Source organism: Sorex fumeus, unplaced genomic scaffold, assembly GCF_029834395.1.
Source record: "Sorex fumeus unplaced genomic scaffold, SorFum_2.1 ptg000008l, whole genome shotgun sequence".
NCBI classification, from domain to species: domain Eukaryota; kingdom Metazoa; phylum Chordata; class Mammalia; order Eulipotyphla; family Soricidae; genus Sorex; species Sorex fumeus.
Genome location: NW_026606065.1, coordinates 63,201,897 through 63,216,054, shown reverse-complemented (window position 1 = coordinate 63,216,054; position 14,158 = coordinate 63,201,897). Strand labels below are relative to the sequence as shown.

The 14,158-nt window shown below is 34.2% G+C and overlaps 1 non-coding gene across 1 annotated transcript; it reads left to right on the top strand.

Moving 5' to 3' along the window:
- Positions 1 to 1,175: 1,175 nt before the first annotated feature.
- LOC130019524 (U1 spliceosomal RNA) lies at positions 1,176 to 1,337 on the top strand. The gene has a single exon (XR_008791842.1). It is a non-coding gene; the product is annotated as a U1 spliceosomal RNA (small nuclear RNA).
- Positions 1,338 to 14,158: the final 12,821 nt, after the last annotated feature.

Sequence of the window (14,158 nt, the reverse complement as noted above, 5' to 3'; positions counted from 1 at the left end):
AACTGCATCTTTTGATCTCTTTCGAGATACATGGGTCTCTGAAATAAGGCCAATAAATGATCTTATATAGCTGAACCAGAGGTGGTTTGTGAGTGTGTCTCACACATACCTAACTTCTGGCCATTCAATTTCTTGATAAACTTGGCTCCAAGTTGTTGGGGTCTGGCCGAAGTCACAGATGCAAATTTGGAGTATCTGGAAGTCTGAAGGCACCATATCAGGCTGCTAATGCACTCGCCCCACAGGTACAGGTTTATCAGTGGCACTAAACCCCCTCAATTATTTTTTTTAGACCATCATTGCTAATTTTCAGGTAAATGCAATAAAAACAAAAGTGAGTAGTCACTCCTGATCAGTGAGAATAACCAATATAAACTGGTCGGAACCAGTAAGATTTGGTAGATATTTGGCCACCAAAGAAGTTTCATTAGCTGTGGTAGCTTTAAATTTTATTCAAACCACATGGAAAACAATATGGAAAGTTCTCAAAAAATAAACATATTATTCAGCAATTCCTATACTAGGCTCTATCACAAAGACACTAATTTTAAAAAGCAAACTCATTTATATTATCTATAATGTCTTTTTCTATAGCCAAAGACTGGAAACAACCCAAGAACACCAAATTAGGTGAATGGACAAGTTAGTTGTAAATTGTTGTATTTCCCAACAATAAAAGATCTAATCTTTTTATTACAACATGGATGAAAGTATACAATGGTGTGTTAAGCAAAATAAGTCAAAAAGAGAGGACAAAAGATGGATGCTTTCACTCCTGTGTTGTATAGTAAAGAATAAATCAAGGGACTACAAAAGGCCACTAAAAACAAACTCATTTTTAGACTCTAATGACAGACATGAAGCCACAAAAGGAGGGTGGCAGGAAGGCTGTTAGATAATTTTGTAACATGATCGAATTATATGCACACCTTGCTAGTGCATATAGTGTGGTAACTTTATACTCATAAAGCATAAATTATAACACTTGTAAAATACTGATGCATCAAGAAATATTTCTGTAAAAACATAATAAATTTTGAAATATAAATACCAAAAAATTTTGTTTTCCTTAATTTGTATTATCATCTATTGAGGATTGTTTTAAGATACTTAAAAGCAGTGAAATTATAATACAATTCCTTACCAAAAGAAGCTGAAACCATTGAGGAACATGGATACTTACCTGGCAGGGGAGATAACATGATCACGAAGGTGGTTTTCCCACAGTGAGGCTTAAACATTGTAATTTGGATATGCTGACTCCTGCAATTTCCCATAATGTGGCAAACTTGACTGCATAATTTGTAATAGAGGAGCAGTGCATTTGCACTCTCCCCTGGGGTGGGGAGGGGAAGAGAGAGAGTATAATATGAATAAGAGATTGCATACTAATCGGTCATGGTCCTCCCATTATTCATCAATTTGCTCGAGCGGGCCCAGTAACGTCTCCATTGGAGACTTTGCTAAATGATATTATAATCTTAGAAATGTATATGCATCAGGTGCTTTGCAAATATAGAAGGAAATTTTTATGATGGGGGTGCAAAGATCAGAAATAAATAATTTCAAACAATTGTGTTATTTTAGTTGTACAATTCTGAAAACAGAAGACAATATTGACAAATTGACTTTTATCTATCCTACTCATTGTAAAATTGTACTAAACAGGAGAACAGGAAATAACTTAGAAACCTCAGATTACTACATCATATCTACCATAATCATTCATTATTTTGATATTTTCTGAACAAATATAATTTCTCCAGCCCTGCCTAACTCTAGACATCATGCAAAATTACTCTAAGGTTATATAGAATAATCTTTCTGCAATACTTGGCAAATTCTTTAGATATTAAGTATTTAATAATCATATCTCTTCATTGTGTGTATATACAAGTTGTTTTCTTCTGCTTCTTTTTGCGTTGGCTTTCCAAGAAATGTTCAGAAAAATCAGTGGACACTTCCAGGGTTTATCAGTCAATCAACCATTCTATGTAAGGGTTTGTGGACAGAGACCTGCTTGAACCTTGGCACTTCTCAAGCCCTGTAGTTGCACTTGGGTGTCTAAGGAGTTGCTCAGGGTCACTGGGACCGTCATAGAGCACTCTGAGTGTAATACAGTGTTAGGTATCATCCTTGGTCCTTGAGTGCGCCACCACCCCTCATACTATCTGCCTGAAGTTTGCCACTGTGAGTTCACAGGTGGAGGTTGAATGACGGGTGGGTTCGTGACTGAGTCCACGTGCCTGGCCTCCCTGGCCTCCCTAGCAGAGGTGCTAAGAGACAGGGCACTTACAAATTGATGTTAAAGATGCAAAGCTGCTACCATACTTATAGAACATCTGAACAGGTTCCAAGTCTAGGACTGTACATAGGTGTGGTTGATCATTTACAGAGGTAAACAGTTTCCACAGAGGCAATTCTCTTTGAGGGATTAACTCAAGGTGACGCTCTGTCTCCCAGGGACATCTATATTGCTTTTCTCTTTCCCTTTAAATTATTAAATTAAAACAATTAGAACATATTAAACAATTAAATGTATTTCTCATTAATGCTTGCAGTCATTTGGATAAACACAGTAAGAGATAAAGTTTCTAAAATTTAATTCTCTGGGCTCTGAGGTCAAGCAAGGCTTCTATGGTAAATCCCACACTAGGTCCTCAGGCTGGTCTAACTTGTCCTTCTCCATGGGGGTCCTGTATCTTAAGTTATAATAGCTTGCATCAAAACCAAGCTTTTATGCTTTCTAGACTGTCTCATTTTGATGCCGGCTTAGCTTCACCACTTGCTCCCTGCCCATCACAGTCCCATGGTGGGACCTCCCTTTGTGGGGTGTTAGAAACTATGGCAACTGAAGCCCGAGTCAAGTAATTATGACGGATGCTCAGGAGTAGATATATTTCAGAGTCAATCAACTCCAAAATATGAGAGCCCAGCATTAACAGTCACTCTTGTGTTTAAGCAAGGAACACTGCTCTATAGTAAAATATGACAAGTCTATAGGGGAAATAGGAAAGCAAGTAACTCATTTCAAATATCAAGTCCAGAATCACCAGAATTTTTCGCTTATAAGTAACAAAGACTGACTTGGATAATTGTGACAGTGAGAGGTGAAACACAAAGGAAATGTTAAAGATAAACTCGGGATTAGGGGTGCTCACAAGAGAACGGTAAACTTTTGGTGGGGAAGGAAAAGGGGCAATTCACTGATGAAGTCACAAAACAATATCCATTATCTGAAAAAAAAAAAAGGTCCTCTGTTAACTCTACATTCTTATTTCAAACAATCTGATAGGTTTAAATTATTATTATTTTCACAAAACTTTATTTAATAATGCAGAAAAATTTTGTACATTCTTCTTATTCTCCATGAGACGAATAATGCAGACTTCAGGTAAAAGTACCAATACAACTGTTGTACTGTATTTATTTCCATTAATATGCTTAGAGTTTCTGGATATGAAAAATTTATGTGACAAAAAACTATATTTCCCTTTTTTCACAGATTCTGGTATATAATAGGCATTTAAAACTAACAATTTAATAAAGCATTTGAAGAAATGAGTTATTTTCTTATAGCTGTAAGTCATAAAGATCATAGAATAGAATAACAGGTATATGAAAGATCATTTTCTCTCTTTTCTATTAGCAAACGAAACATAAATTGAATTCTATACATAAGCAATTTTTTAAATTAGATTTATACATGCAAAGAAATAATTTGTTTTGTGGTTTATTTTTAGAAGAAAATTTTCTACATCATCAATAGTTGCTTTGTGTTTGTTTCTAGACAAACATAATTGATTACAGAGTTTGTTTTTAAATCATGCTCTCACCTTTGGTAACTTTTGTGCAAAATTTAAAGAAGTCATCTTATATTTTTATTTTTAACTATATAAGAAATCAATGTTGCAGGCAGTTATATTTCATCTTCAAGACCTTGAGTTATTGCTCCATATAACATCAAATTGAAAGTGACAGTTGCAGTTCTTAAGATATTTGGTCATAGCAGATGTCAAAGTGTCAAAGCTTTCTTGTATCAGATCAGGGAACTCTCCATTTTCAAAAATAAAAATAAGAAGAATTAAATTTATGATCATTGGTTTATTAAGGTCACTCATATTTTTCTATAATATGCTTTTTTATCGCTTTGGCTATTTAAGGGAGGGGGGTCTCTGAGTTGTACTTTGGAAGCAAGGCCAGAGATCCCTGCTGGTAGACTGAGCCAACTGGGACAGTGGTTAGATGCTAGAGCCATGTTGCCCAGGCTGGGTGGGGTCAGGGATTAACCAGGCCATGCTCTCACTCTTTGACATTCTCTGGTATCACTGCTCAAGAGGCCACGTGATGTCAGGGACCAAAAACGTACTACTGTATCTCTACCTCTGTAATAGAGAAGGAAGATGCCTCTCTCTGTATGTATGTATATATATATACATATGCATATATATGTATATGCATATGTATACATGCATATGTATATATACATACACACTCATATATATATTTATACACATGTGCATTTGAGTGGTGCTTGTAAAAGACAATCTGATCTTTATCTGGGTGATCTGACTGGTTGTCTTGTGTAACAAATCAGATCAAATCATTCAGTTTTTACACCCACAACAATATCAGGTATAACAATCAAACAGGACTGGGAATTCATAAATTAAATAAACATAGCTGGCAGCTGCAGTTTTACAAGAGAAAGAAGCTGCTTCTGCTGGAAATAAGCTACAGCAGGAGAAGTACCTACTGAAGGGTTGATGCGGAAAGGGGCTATGGAAAATGCTGCTTCTGTCTCTCTGCTAAGCAGAGGTTGCTGTTGACCTCTTGTGAGCTGTAAAGAGATGGAGCATTGAAGATTACCCATGGTTGGTATGATATTCTTATTTGCTATTCCCGTGAAAACAAAAACCAGAAGCTAGTTTTTCTAGTCCTCTGTGTTGTACGTTAGGAGTATTCTAAGCACAGTCCTTAACCTTTAACCCCTGCACTATTTTGATGGCCCCATTTTTGTCTTATTTTAAACATGAATAGTATTGTGATATATAAAAGATAATTTATCAAAAGATAGTTTTTTCCTTAGAAGACAAAAAGTAATAGATTTAATTTTAATGTAACCAACACATTACCAAAAAGTCTCAAATTTTGATCCCCACCATTATTTAGTACCAAGTTGTGAGAATTTATCACTTAAAATTAAAAAAAAAAAACAAGGTTAAAATATGTCTTTAGTTAAAATAGTTTTGGCCTCAGAATGCAACGTGTTTGCAAACGTGTGTCCAAGAAAGAATAAAATAGCAGGAGAGAATAAATAGATGAAAAATATCTGGCAGGCTGCAAATGTGTACCAGAAAAGCATAGATTAAAACTGTTTAGGGTCTTTTAGATGTAGGGCCAGAATAGGAAGATGTAGAATAGGAATCTGTGAGGATTTAGCTCTATATTTTAAGGGTATTTTCTGAGAGCTATGTAAAATCCCCCAGCTTCTGATCTTGTACCAGCTGGATGTTTATGGGTTTCTAACTGCCTTCAAAGGTTGTTGTCTCCATGAACAGAGGTTCACGTCTTGTGAGCTCAGTGGGAGTGAGGAAGCGATATTGTATTGAATAGATGGCTGGCCTGGCCTGTGAGCTCAAAACAGGCTGCCAAGGCACCTAAAGATTTGACAGCCTATGTATGCTTATTTTTTTCCTTATGTGTTCATTTCATTCTCTAAGACCAAACCCTAACTGGACATGGTCGAAAGTATAAATCAGATTGGCTTTACACACTGAATTTAATTCCAAGTTGAAGAACAAAGGAGGGATAAGAGAGATATAGGGTCTGTCAAGAAGTTTGAAAGAGAGTTATTATAAAACAGAGATGTCAATGACTATGACTATGTTAAAATTTATATCTATATCTCTTTATCCTCTATAGAGTATGGATATTCCTCTATTTCCCTGCTTTGCATATTCTTCAAGCCTGGACTAACAGAGGGCCTATACTCTGATTATGGATAAGAGAAAATCATAGGAAATTTTTTTACATACCCAAGGACATAAGTAATTCAAAAAATGTGTATGGAGGCCTTAGAATACAGTGAACAAAGTTAGGTTCCTCTCTAATTATAAGGTAGAGTAAATAAAAATGTGTAGGAATTAAATATATGGAAATTAGAAAAAACATGAATATATTTTATTTATGATAGGTAAAGGTAAAAGGTAAAGGCCCTCCCGTTGATCGTCGATTTGCTCGAGCAGGCCCAGTAACGTCTCCATTGGAGACTTTGTTGTTACTGTGTCTGGCATATTGAATACTCTCGGTAGCTTGCTGGGCTCTCCGAGAGGGGCAGAGGAATCGAACTCGGGTCGGCCATATTGACCGCTTGTAAGGCGAACGCCCTACCCGCTGTGCTATCGCTCCAGCCCAGCAGCTTCTTTCTCTTGTAAAACTGCAGCTGCCAGCTCTATGATAATTAGACTAATATTAATCATGTTGAAATTAGGTATTACAATTTTCTTTTATCTAGTTTCATCTTTCCTAAATTCTTTCTATAGAAACATTTTAAATTTTTCATTAAATTTTGCACATAAGATATTTCTTAAAAATTATATTAAGGCTTGAGATGCAGTTCAATAGTATATAGTAGGTTTCTGAGTGAAAATAATTTTTTGCTACCATAGTAGTGAAATGAAGAGCTTATATTAGAATTGAGATAAAATAAGCACTTATCCTATTCCTGAAAATGGTTTGGAATATATATCACAGAGTATCTGGATGAGGATCAGGTATTATATAATAGCAGATAAATACAAAAGCTCATTTAAAAACTTGCAGCCTCACTCTGTTGGGGTGCAAAGTTACTATAAATTAAATAAATTCTCTATATTTTCTATAATTTTTGGTGTATTATTATCATTAAGAAAATAATGCTTGGCTATTTCACTAAAAAACACATAATCAGATTTTTTCTTCATTTTATGCATTGAGATAGAGATACTGTTGCACTATGATGGTGGATGTGTTATGATCACATTAACCTCCAATAACATGTAAGACTTGACCACTGTTGTAAATAAAAGCATATAATCCTGCCCTGTCCTCCCATTGTTCATTGATTTGCTTGAACGGGCCCAACAATGTCTCCATTGGAGACTTTGTTGTTACTGTGCAGCCAACATGGCCGACCCGAGTTCGATTCCTCCACCCCTCTCGGAGAGTCTGGCAAGCTATCAAGAGTATCTCGCCCTCACGGCAGAGCCTGGCAAGCTCCCCGTGATGTATTCGATGTGCCAAAAGCATATAATATTTTAATTAAAACGAGTTTTTAAAATGACAACTGGAATAATGAAGTAAGAGAAAGAATTTTTGCTTTATGAAATTTTTTCTTAGATTCTATGGTTATTTAATTAATCTCAAAAAGATATAGATGAATGTAATTATAGTAAATTATAGGTGACTTAAATCTCTCCTTGGTACAATTACTAAATATGCACCAATATATATTACAGTTGTAAAGCTCTCTCCAAAATACTCTGAACTCATTGTGTTATTCCATATCTCATGTACTATGCGTACACATACCTGCTATTTCATATCTCATGTAGTGTGCTTACACATACACATAATACACCAGGAGAGCCTAGTGCACATATTCTCCATAAAAGCACATCTCAGTTATCTTTTTAAAACTACAGTTTACACCAAACATCTAAAACAATGTATTTAAATATTTGAGGGAGTAGAAATATAGCTCAGTAGTAGAGCACTTTACTTAAATATGTAAAGTCTTGAGTAGATCACCAGTACTGCCAAAAAGAAAAATGATAAAAAAATAAATAAATATTTGAGATTTTTTTTCTAGATTCTTCTACTGCCATTTCGTTTAAAGTAATATGAGGGCACAACCCATTCATAATCAGTTTGTTTAATTTTCTATATGCATTTTTTTTAGTTTCTTACTGTTTCATCCAGCAGCCTTACCTGATGACCTAGGGTTTCCAGAGCATATGCATGGCAGTCAACATGTTCCAAATGATGATTTTATTATGGACATACCAAAACGATGGAATAACTGCTTCAAAGTTGAAGAAGAATAATTCAAACATTACTTAACTTTTATTAAATTTTAATTTATGTCATTTTACTTTAATACTTTTTAAAACTTTGTTTCAGATTCTTGAAAAAATAGTATTACATTAAATTTAAAATACATTCTACTACATATTAAATTAAATTATAAAAATCTGAAGTTTATTTCCCCTAATTCAATAATTGTTTGAGATATTCTACTTTATTTTGTAGTCCAGCATGTCCTTTTTGTTTGAAACTGGCCTATGTTAACAAAGGACAATATTCTAGTTGAATTTATCTCTCCTCTTTTGTGGGCAAAACCTTTACTCTTTTATCTTCATCTTTTAAATCTGACAGTTTGAATTTAATTTTTTATAGGTTTTGTCATTCCCATTCTTTTAGTTACATGGAAGCTTGAATATCTTTCTATGGTGTATTGATTTTTGTCCTTATTTAAATATTGTAAAAATTACTATCGATTGTCTCAGGAATAAGTCCGATGTGCCAACAACCCTGTCCTTTGCTCCACGGCTTTCTTTATTACCAGCATCTTCATGCTAATGGTGTGAGGATGACTTTGACAGAGAGAGAGCTAAATTAAACTGAGGTCATGCTTATTGCTATGTCCTTGGAATATTTTTCTTTTGGCAGCAGAACTTCTTTCTCCACCCTCTCTCCCACACCCTGATCTCACAGCAGTTTTGTACAACAACTTTTCTTTTTTCAGATATACAATGATAGTACTGAGTTTAGTTTTGTATCCATGGCAGCAGTTTCTGCCCTAGTTTTATCTGACTTTTCATTTAATTCTTCTGAAAGGGCATTCATCTCTTTGTGGAGGAAGCTAATGAGGCACTGGTACCAGAGTCCTGGTTCCTATGTGCCAAAAACAGCATCTTGCAAAGCTGCAAGACACATGACCTTGGGGAGTTAATCTCATTGAGTAAGTTTTGCATTTCAAATATCTTTAAACATTGTCCTACAATATATACTTTTGCAGGCATCAAAACAATAAATGGATATACAGAATTTCATTAAATTATTTTCATGCTTGGGGTGATAAAAAACTTATTTTCCCTCCCTGGAACCATCATTTTGAGTCATCCATTTTTTTTGAGAAAAGGATATGCAACTTCTACTGAATGAAGCGTTCCATTGAATCTTTGAGAGTTCTGATAGAGAAAACTTTCTCTATTATTTTATGTTAAACTGAAATTTTACAGTTTAATATATTTTTTATTTATATTAACTATGTATATTGTTTAAAAACAAACTGTAAATGTGCATTTTCTGAGAATATTGTGTTAAAAGATAGCAATTCATGTAACAAAGTTATTAATCTTTTATCAAACCAAATGTAAACAAAAGTGATCAAAATATGATAGATGCCAATTTAGATATCTATCATTGTCCATTATGATTTCACTAAATAATATCACTTAAAATATCTGACAAAATTTGACAGTACTAGACTGAATTATACTTTAAAAAACTATTAGTCTGTAAATTAGTAAAATTAAGTAAAATAAAGTATGTTCTTGCCTTTGAATCAGAAACCTGAAGCGCCATATATAAATGATGTTTGCTAATAAATTAACTCAGAAATGTACTAATCATCAAAACTGTCCAATTTAAATGAATCAATGAATTGATACATCTCAGGTGGGTAGGAATATTAACTTTTTGTAAAAATTTTAAAAATATATTTAATGTGTGCCTACAACTTAAATATTTTACCTTTGTTCTTTTGTGTTTTTATTTTTTAATTCAGATTCTTTTTTCTGAAAACCCAATTATATTGATAAAGAACTATTACTCTAAACAATATACATAATTACTCATAATAGCTATGAATTTTAATACATAAAATATTTAATAGTATTTTCTGATCAGAATTTTATATCTTTTAAATTTGGAATTTGTGGAAATTTGGCATGATTTTTCTAGTGGTATAATTGAATACAGCTTTAATATTCCATAAATATGTATTTTATAATTAAAAACATGCACATATAATATACATATCTATTTTGAGGCCAATTTTCACTTAGAATGCATTACCGTATGCATAATGATGTTTGTTCTCATTTAAGCAATAAAACAACATTAATGCCAAGTTCTGTTATGTTGAATAGTAATCAAGTATAATGTGAGATAAGAAAATGTCATTAAATTCATCTTCTAGAATAAAAGCTCGTTGATGTTATTTAGAACAGAACAGACTCTGTTCCTCTGTTTCTTCATACCTCTGTTCTGATTTTAAGAATCAGTGTTTCATTGATTTGATATCAGGGAGGAGGTAGGACTTATATTTTTAATAATGAGATCAACAGGATCAGAGAGATAGAATAGGGGTTTTGTGAATAGCACTGCATCGTCAGACCCTTACTTTTTCTGGCCGGAATTGCTGGAAATCTTCAGGAGTATCTCAGAGACACTTGGAAAATAATCTATTGGAAAATAAATGTTGAAATGAGAGAAATTGTCCTCTTATCTTCTGCTATTCATATATTCAAACAGTAGTAGACTCAGTGAAACTCTGTATATATACTTTATGAAAGAATTTTCTCATTAAATTAGTATTGCATTTAAATGCTTGCCTTTACCACTATATGTAAATAGGAACCTCACTAAGTTCCCCTTATCCTCTCTGTTTTATCAAAGTATTTCCATAAAAACTTTATTCATAATCTGCACCTCGTTCCATTACAGTGAAAACAAACATACTCAGCAACTACCAAGTATTTTCAGTTTTGTGTTAACTTCATTCCATTTTTATGTCTTTTATTTTCTGCATATCAGTATATCTCATTTGTGAATAATTTTTTTCTTTATTCTTTACTTCCTTAAACTACACAATTGTCACTGGGAAGAAGTTTCTTTTACAACAGCTATTATGGGTCAGAGAGATAGTACAGTGGGCAGGGTGCTTGTTTTGCACATGACATACTAGGATTTGATCCCAGACATCCCATATGGTTTCCTGAGCCCCATCGGGAGTGATTTCTGAGTGCATAGCCAGAAGTTAGCCCTGAACACTGCCAGGTGAATTGGGCGTTCGCCTTACACGCGGCCAACATGGCCGACCCGAGTTCGATTCCTCCGCCCCTCCCGGAGAGCCCGGCAAGCTACCGAGAGTATTCGATATGCCAGACACAGTAACAACAAAGTCTCCAATGGAGACGTTACTGGGCCCGCTCAAGCAAATCGACGATCAACGGGAGGGCCTTTAGTTCTAAAAAAAATAAATTAAATTTTAAAAAAAGGAAGCAAAAAACAAAAATAACTGTAGCACTGCACTGTAGCACTGTCTTCCCATTGTTCATGGATTTGCTCCAGCAGGCACCAGTAATATCTTCATTGTGAGACTTATTGTTACTGTTTTTGGCATGTTGAATACTCCAGGGGTAGCTTGCCAGGCTTTGCCATGCGGCCGGAATACTCTAGGTAACTTGCCAGGCTCTCCAAGAGGGGCGAAGGAATAGAACCCAGTCAGTTGCATGCAAGGCAAACGCGCTGCCCGCTGTGCTATTGCTGTGGCCCAGGTTTCAAATATACATATTTCTAATCAGATCAAATATGCCATGTGTGGGTTTTTTGGTGTGTTTTTGGTTTTGGTTGTTGGGTCACACTGAATAGTGCTAATGGGTCACTCCTGGTTTTGCACCCAGGAATCACTCCTGTGGAGCCTAGGGGAGTCTGGGGATGGTCCCCAGAGAAGCACCCTCCCTACCCTTTGTACAATATGGAATTCGCAGGCCCCAGATCATAATAACCTAATTTAAAAGGTGTCTGTCAAGGGGGCCTACAGGGGATGGAAGTAGACTCATGAAGGGGGCCTGGACACGGGTGGGGGGAAGCAGTCCCAGTGGCAGGACTGTGATGGAAAATGGCAGGTCAAAACCCAGTGAGGAGTGACTCTGTAACTCACGGTATTTTCATAAAGTAAAATTTTGTGGGGGCGGGGGAAAGAAGTAGAAGAAAAACAGGAATGAGAGCGCATGCCAACTTGTGTGACACCGATGTGAAATGTGTGTCAGGGATGGGGAGTCAGGTGCTGTGGTTGTCTAAACCTTTAAAGCACTTATTTCAACTGTTTAAATTTTAATAGCAAATACATATTTAAAACTATAGTTAAGAAAATAATATGTTATTTTTATATGACCACACATTAATGAGTTCAATGATACAAAGTTTATCCATTGACTAGAAACTCCAATTTGTAATCAATACAATAATTCTTTGTCTTGTTAAAATAGTTGTCACCTAGTATTATCATTCTAATCACTTCTTAATATTCTTTATCCTAAGTAGCCCTGAATATTCTCAATACATGCTTATAGAATTTGAACATCTACCTAATTCTAACTACTTTCATTAGACAGTATAATATATTGCCATATATCTTTTTCTGAATATTGTCTTTTATATTTTATATTGTCTTTTATATGGTTTTTACTGTTTATCTGACATTATGTGTAAAATATAAAAGTACCCTTTCTATTACTTCATAAGATTCTTTTGCTTCCTCTGCTATTTCTTTCTTTCTTAGTTCTCTGATGAAATTGGGTAAAGTACAATAACACTCATAATTGAATAATAAAGAAACTTGTTGAAAATTCAAAATTAAAGTTCCCACACTGAGTATTAAGAAATTAAAGAAATATTAATTAATATAAGATAAAATGACAACATTAAAAATTTATATCTTCCTAGGACTGCACACAAATATTTATTGAACCCATAGTAGTGAATGTATAATATAGGAGTTTGTCAGTTTTAGGAGCTACCAGTGATTTGATATGCAGTTTCTTTGTTGTAACTAAAATAAGAGCTTCAGAAAATTATGTGAAGTGATTGAAATATTTTTCTTAACACTGAACATTTTATTTATCATTACATTATCACTGTGTGCTTATCACTGTCATTTTACTTTCTAAAAATTTTATGACGTGATTTATTTTATGGCATGACTTCTCTTTGGGTGTTCTCTGTACATATTGCATACTGTCAGTATATTCTTTATAGAGAGGAATAGAACCATGCTCCAGCTGTGGTTTAGTTATGCCTTGTGATTTAAGTTCATGCCTGTGGTTGTATAACCAGCTGTTGAATTTTTTATAGGTTTATGATAAAATTAGCCTTTTGTCCATGCTTCTTGTTTGGAAATATTCTGACATTGCTTTAAATCTGAATCATCTGTGATTCTTTTTGCTACTTGTGTATGTATGCATCTTAAATAACAATGTGCATAACTGCATAATTTAATTTATACATATTGAATGTTGTTCAATTAGAACACTTGATGCAAATCTCCAGAACGTTAAAGATGAGACTGCATAAGTTCCTATTTAAAATGTCTGCTTCCTCTCTTACTAATGCATGTGCTAAAGCTGACTTAAGTACCCCTTTGTCCATTATTTTAATCTCTCCAGATCTTATTGAATCATAAATCTTCAAGCATAGTATTTGCTTTTCCTCTCAATTTTGAATCATCTGCTTCTCAGCACTCTATCCAGATTGTTAATAAATATGTTAAATAGCTATGGGTCTGAAACTAATCCTAGAGGGCCTTACTAGATGCTATTTTTTGAAAGCTCAATATGGTTCTATTAATAATGATACCTATGCATTTTAATATAGTTCTCCTTTTGATAGCCACCATATAATGTTGTACTAAAATAAATTTTAATAAAATGTTTGATAATAAACTCCACAAATCCTCTATTTTAAAGTCATTATTAAGTTGAAATTGAAAGAATAGTATTCTTCATTCCCAAACCAAATACATCATGGGATATATCATTCAGTCTAATTCATTTTAGGCAAGTATAATGAATGAAAACATTAAGTCAATACAGACTGACACAGAAGGAAGTCTTTGGGCTATGTACAGTTAATTACATAATTCTCTGAAACTTCCTTGGAGTAACCTAGTAAACACAACAAGGACTTTGAGCATTTCAATTGATTATATTGAGAATTCCTCTTTGATCATCTGAAAGTGTGATCTAATATCAAAAGTGACTTATTTCTCTAAAACCCATAGGAGCTAATAAAAACAGTGCCAGAAAGGCACTTTCAGAAAATGTAGTTC